At 64.7% G+C, this 5,446-nt stretch overlaps 1 protein-coding gene and 1 long non-coding RNA gene across 15 annotated transcripts in view; one reads left to right on the top strand and one right to left on the bottom strand.

Moving 5' to 3' along the window:
- Positions 1–3,907, bottom strand: part of LOC141371769 (uncharacterized) — a 4,492-nt gene extending 585 nt beyond the window's left edge. For 2 of the 4 annotated variants that reach the window (XR_012376992.1, XR_012376990.1), the window contains exons 1-2: positions 3,771–3,907; positions 349–2,295 (exon numbers count right to left, since the gene is read on the bottom strand). This is a non-coding gene — a long non-coding RNA (uncharacterized lncRNA). The remainder of the gene's footprint in view (positions 1–348; positions 2,296–3,770) is intronic. The other 2 variants (XR_012376993.1, XR_012376991.1) reach the window with 2 other exon arrangements.
- A 1,186-nt stretch (positions 3,908–5,093) lies between these two features.
- The window catches only part of PCBP3 (poly(rC) binding protein 3), a 261,323-nt gene continuing 260,970 nt past the window's right edge, over positions 5,094–5,446 (top strand). For all 11 annotated transcript variants that reach the window (XM_073888874.1, XM_073888882.1, XM_073888873.1 and 8 more), the window contains exon 1: positions 5,094–5,192. The gene's annotated coding sequence lies outside the window, so the exon portion shown is untranslated. The remainder of the gene's footprint in view (positions 5,193–5,446) is intronic.

Raw genomic sequence — 5,446 nt, forward strand, 5'->3', positions numbered from 1 at the left:
CGTCCCCCCTCTGTCTCGGGCCCCGTCCCCCCTCTGTCTCGGGCCCCATCCCCCTCTCTGTCTCGGGCCCCGTCCCCCCTCTGTCTTGGGCTCCGTCCCCCTCTCTGGCTCTGCCTCCGTCCCCCTCCCTGTCTCAAGCTCTGTCCCCCTCTCCATCTCGGGCCCCATCCCCCCCTCTGTCTCGGGCCCCATCCCCCTCTCTGTCTCGGGCCCCATCCCCCCTCTGGCTCGGGCTCCGTCCCCCGCCCTGTCTCGAGCTCCGCTCTCTCTCCCTGTTGGCAGTGGCGCATCGGCTCCAGAGCCTGCTGTCTGAACTGGGAGATGCAGTCAAGGGCAGCTGTGACTCACTTGCTTTTTCATGTGAAGGGCCGAGAGGACATAGGTCAGTGACTCCAGTTCCCTGGGAATGATAACAACACTCTGGACGAAACCCAGGCCCCCATCCACAAGCAGACCCTGGAGTACAACCATGCCTGTAACAGACTAAAAGCAGGGAGCCCCACCAGGGAAGCCAGTGTCCCGGCAGGTGACAGCAGGACTTCTGCTCACCCCCAGCATGTTTATCCTTTGGGGTCAGAGCCACGGCTGCCATGCGTGGTTTGAGCCCAACTTCCCAGCATGGGGGTAACTTTCCGTGTCCACCATAAGGACAGCTTTTGCTGTCCCCCAGCCCCTCATACCCACAGAGCAGTCTGCTGGCTGTGCCCGGCTAAACGGGAATGCAGAGCGGGGCAGCATGCGGCTCCAGGACAGGCTCAGGACGCAGGGCAGCTGTAGAGTGTGGGTCAGTTTGCCAGCCCCACAGGAGAAGGCATCTGTGAGTCCTGGTGGGCGGCAGCGCTGTTAATGGGCATGCTTCTCTCTCTCTCCTCTTCCCGCACATGTCTTGGAGGCTCCATGCATGCTCACCTCTCCTTCTGGAGCACATTTCCAGCCGTCACCATCATCCAGGCAGGGGCACCTCAGAAGCCCAGCTGGCTAGTGCTTTGCCTCTGTGCAGGTGCAGCCTCACCTCCTCCCACCCCCATCCCAGTCACAGGCCAGGGACGTGGCCCGTGACGGGTTAGGAGCTGCTCCTTCAGCCAGGGGGTTACGAGAGGAGCCGCCTTGATTGCCTCGCCTAATAAAATAGCAACCAGGTAAGAAAGGTCAGGTGCACAGCTTTCGATTCCCACATCACAAGGGAGGAACCTACATCTGCAGCATTGGGTATATGTCCCTGACCAGGGCAGCTGGTGCGGGGACTGGTTTACTCACTTTCCGATTTTCACTCCACCACTCTGGCCATCATAGAATCTCCTTTGAGCTCAGCTGACCCAGCCCTGCCGCCCCCAAGGCCGTGCTTTATGACAAGACAGAGGCAGCTGTGCGGACCAGCCCCCGGCGGTCTGGTCCTGCCTCAGCATTTTGTGAAGGGGGTTTTAGCAGCAACGCTGGTTCCCTAGGCTGCCGACTTGTCCCCAGGTAGTGTCCTTGTGTTTTAGGCTGAGCGCAAGGGGTGGCTGAGATGACAATGCGAGCTCTCCCTGCAGAAAGCAGGCCCAGACTGGAGGCAAAGTCTTCCCACAGGCCTGCAGACACCCCCATGCCACACCAGACCTCTCTCCGTAGCAGGTGAGGGGGCCTCTGTAGCCACGGGTGCTGGGTGCCACGTGCGGTCACGCCTTGGAGCCTGCGCTCCTCCGGAAGACTCAGACACAGTTGGCCACTGGGACTGCTTTCTGTGCAACTCTTTTCCTGACCCTGTTAGCCACCTGATATGGAGCCGGGAAGGCTCCTTGCCCCCACCTGCCATGCTCTGGCCGGAGATAATGAGGCCACCCTCGACTCTTTGGTGGTGGGGTGTGAGTGACGATCAGGAAGGCCGGGCACTCTGAGGCTTCCCAGGGCTTGGTCTGACGTCATTCCAAGCAGCTGATAATTACAAGCCTCTTCTCTCTCTGCATCCCCCAACAAGACACCATGGAGTTATTTATAAATGCGGGCCCCTGGGTGCACTCCTCACGGGAAGGACCGCAGTGACAGCGACTGAGAGGGGGGTGAACAGCGCACACACGGTGCTAATGAAGGGGAAGTGCAGGGAGCACAGCGTGTGGGGAATTCGAGGCAGGCTGGTCCTGCTTAGGGGGAGGAGCCCAGGCCCGCTCCAGGCCCCGGCCCAGCTGCTGTGGTCTGCAGTTTGGCTCTCAGAGATCTGCTAACATATGATAATACACCAGCAGACGTGGATTGTCTTGTGTGTCAAGGGCGGAGGCACGAGATGAGCTGCTTTTTTCCTCCCAGGGCTGGCAGGAACTGGAAATAATTGAAAGTTGTTAGGGTCCAACATGCTGTCCCGAAAACACTATCATTAATTCCCTAATGACTAACTGTGTCTTTCAGGAGGCAATGAAGGCAGCTGAGGGGACGAGGGCCCCTGGAGAGGACGGGGAAGTGCGAGGCTGGCAGCCTGTAATCTCGGGGGTGGACTGAAGGTGCTCTGCCTGTACCCCCACCCCCCACTCTGGCCTTGGTAGCGGAGACCCCAGGGTCCTTCCATCCTCTCTGCCCACAGAGTCAAGGTGAGGGAGATAGCCAGAGCCACGTAGTCCGGACGTGATAAATCCTTGCAACCCTGGTCTCCGGGTCCCCGTCCTGCGGGGTGCTCTGCCACTGTTCCTTCTTGCTCACTTCCCAGCGCCGTGCTCCCTCACCCTGACTGTGAGATCCAGTCAGGGCTTCTGCCTCCTCCGACTTCCTACCCCCAGAGCGGTCCTCCCAGAGCACACGGTTGAGCATGTCCCTCTGCTCCAAGTGACACCTGCTGTCCACACTGCTGCGGTGGCCCTTGCCTCTGTGACCCCTTTCTTTGGAAGGACTCGTGACCCAGATGCTGTCTGTGTTCTTTGCCTCCCCAGAGCTCCCGCCCTTCTGGGTGGATCCCACCTACAGTCCCTCTCACCCTGAAGTCTGGGGCCCTTTCTTTTTAAAAGGCTGTCTTTGAGTACACAAGTGACATGTGAAGACAAATGAGACACAGCTCTTCCCGACCCCCCCATGCTTGTACGGACTGCTGCCTTGTGTCTGAGTGTCGCCCAGCCTCGCCCGTCTCTGAATGCCCAAAGGGGCCTTTGTGTACCGGGGCGAGGATCCTACAAAAAGAAGTGGTCATGATGGTGATCTTTCAGTGGGTGGGCTTCCAGTGGCCCACGAAGGAGTAGGGTTCACAAAGGAGAAGCCTGGGAAATGCCTCCTGCCCCAGGCTAGGGGCAAACGGTACCAATACGGGCGCCCAGCGTCACAGCTGCATCCCCAGGCCCATCCCCCAGTCCCTGCCCTGGCAGCCAGCTGACCCCTCCGGGTGCTAAGGAGGCCCAAGGAGGCCTAAGGAGGCCGAGCGAGGGCGAGTTCCTTCCCGTGGCTCCCCGAGGGGTGCGGGGTAGGGAGTCCGGGACCCCTGTAGGCCTGGCTGCCCCGCGGGTCACTGCTGCGCAGTCGGAGGTCGCCGCGGTGCCTGTGACCTGGCTCGTGCTGTGCGATGCTGCACTGGAAGAAATAATCATCTTTGCTAAAAACAGGCCCCAAATGCACAGATGAGACACAAGGGTTCAGCTGCACGAAAGTGACCGTAATACAAATAAAGCAGAACGAAGGCCAGGAGGTATGCAAGAAAGGATAATAAAGTAAAAACAGGAGAGGCATTGTGTCCCCTGAGGAGAGCCTAGTAGCTCTTCAGGCGGTCTTGGTCACCTTCCTGGGTCACCTGCGGGCAGGTGTGTTGAGCCACGCACCTGCGAACGTCGAGGCAGAAGCGCAGCCGCGTCCGGGGCGTCGGGACCCGCAGACTGGCACATGGATTCCAAGGCCGGCAGGAAAGCCGGGCACCTGCTGAGGGGCGGGGACAGGTGCTGGGCAGGCTCGCCCGGGGCGGGGCGACTTGGGCAAGGCCGGCGGCCCGAGAGGGGCGGGGTCTCAGGACCAGGCCCCGCAGGCCGGGAGACTGCCCGCTACGTAGACTGCTACAAGACCCCTGCCCAGCGCCTCCGAGACCCGCGGAGAGAGGAGGGGGAGGGCGCCGGCCGCGGAGGGCCCAGGTCCAGCTCCACTGGGCCGGTGCCACGGCCGAGAGCCACCAGGCCACTCCCCGGTTAGTGACCCGTCCCCGCCACAGGCCACGCCCACGGCAAGTTACCGCCCCTCACCTTCCCTCTCCCCTCCCCGCCCTCCCCATCCTCGCCTAGCCCTGGGAAGCGCCCGGCCAACGCCCCACCCCTTTCCCTCCAGGGACCCGCCCTTCCCACCCCCACCTTTGGCCCCGCCTCCGTCTTCACTGTCCCAGCCCAGGCCACGCCCCCGGCGCTCCAGGGACCTGCCCTTCCCCCCCACCATATCTCCTCCCCTTCCCAGGGCTTGCCTCCGCCACTCCCAGGAACCGCCCCAGGAACCGCCCCCAGTCAGTGACCCGCTCCCCCCTCCCCCGTCCCCTCCCCGTCCCCTCCCCGCCCCACTGTGGCCCTGCTTCGCCTCCACCTACGACGGAGCCCCCCCCCCAGGCCGCGCCCCCGGCTACTAGCCCGCCTCTTACCCTGCCCCATTTGTGGCCTCGCCCCAGTTCTAGGACCCGCCCACTTGTGGTTCCCGCCCCTGCCCCCGCCCCAGCCAGTGACCCTTTCGCCCGAGACCCCGCCCCTTTCACTTATGGCCCCGCCCCACCCTGGGCGCTGCCTCAAGTCTGGCACCGCCCCTGCCCAGTGACAGGCTCGCGGCCCCGCCCACGACCAGTGACTCGGAAGCCCAAGACCCCGCCCTAATTTCCGTCACGCCCCCATCACCATTGGTCCCGCTTCACCACCTCCCTCCCACCCCCCGCGACGCTAATTGGTTTCTTTCCGTAGAGCTTCCCGGGTTCCGATTGGCCTCATCCGTCGCCGTTCCTCCTTTCGATTGGCCCGCCGCGCCCGCTTTCGCGAGGCCCAGTCCTCGGGCGGGGGGCGGGGCCAGCGGCGGCGGGCGGCGGGGGATTGGTCAGCAGCTCGGAGGGGGTGGGCCCGCGCCGCGCGCAGCGCCTCGGCTGGAGCGCGAGGAGCAGCTCCCGCCGCCTCGGTCGCCTCAGACTCGGTCGCCCCGTCGTCACCCGCTCCCGCCCCATCCCGGCCCCACCCCGCGGGCTCCGGCCCGGGCCAGCCGGCGGGCACGCCCTCGTCCGCGGACAGGTGAGCGGTCGCGGGCGGGGCCGGGGGCGGGGGTCCTGGCCCGGGTCCAGGGGTCGAGCCGGGGTCGCAGCCCGGGGCCTGAGCGAGGGGCCGGCCGGGGGCCGGGGAGCCCCGCCAACTTCGCCCGCGGGGCTCCGGGGGGCTGCGCGGCGCGCGTCTGGCGCCGGCCGGGCGGGAGGGCCCGAGGGCCCCGCGGGGGCCCCACCAAGTTGGTGGGCGGCCGCGGGGCGGGCGCGCGGGGCCGGGGCCGGGGG

The sequence above is a fragment of the Callorhinus ursinus genome, unplaced genomic scaffold (genome assembly GCF_003265705.2).
Source record: "Callorhinus ursinus isolate GAN/ISIS: 27379988/994484 unplaced genomic scaffold, GSC_fseal_2.0 scaffold98, whole genome shotgun sequence".
In the NCBI taxonomy this organism is placed as follows: domain Eukaryota; kingdom Metazoa; phylum Chordata; class Mammalia; order Carnivora; family Otariidae; genus Callorhinus; species Callorhinus ursinus.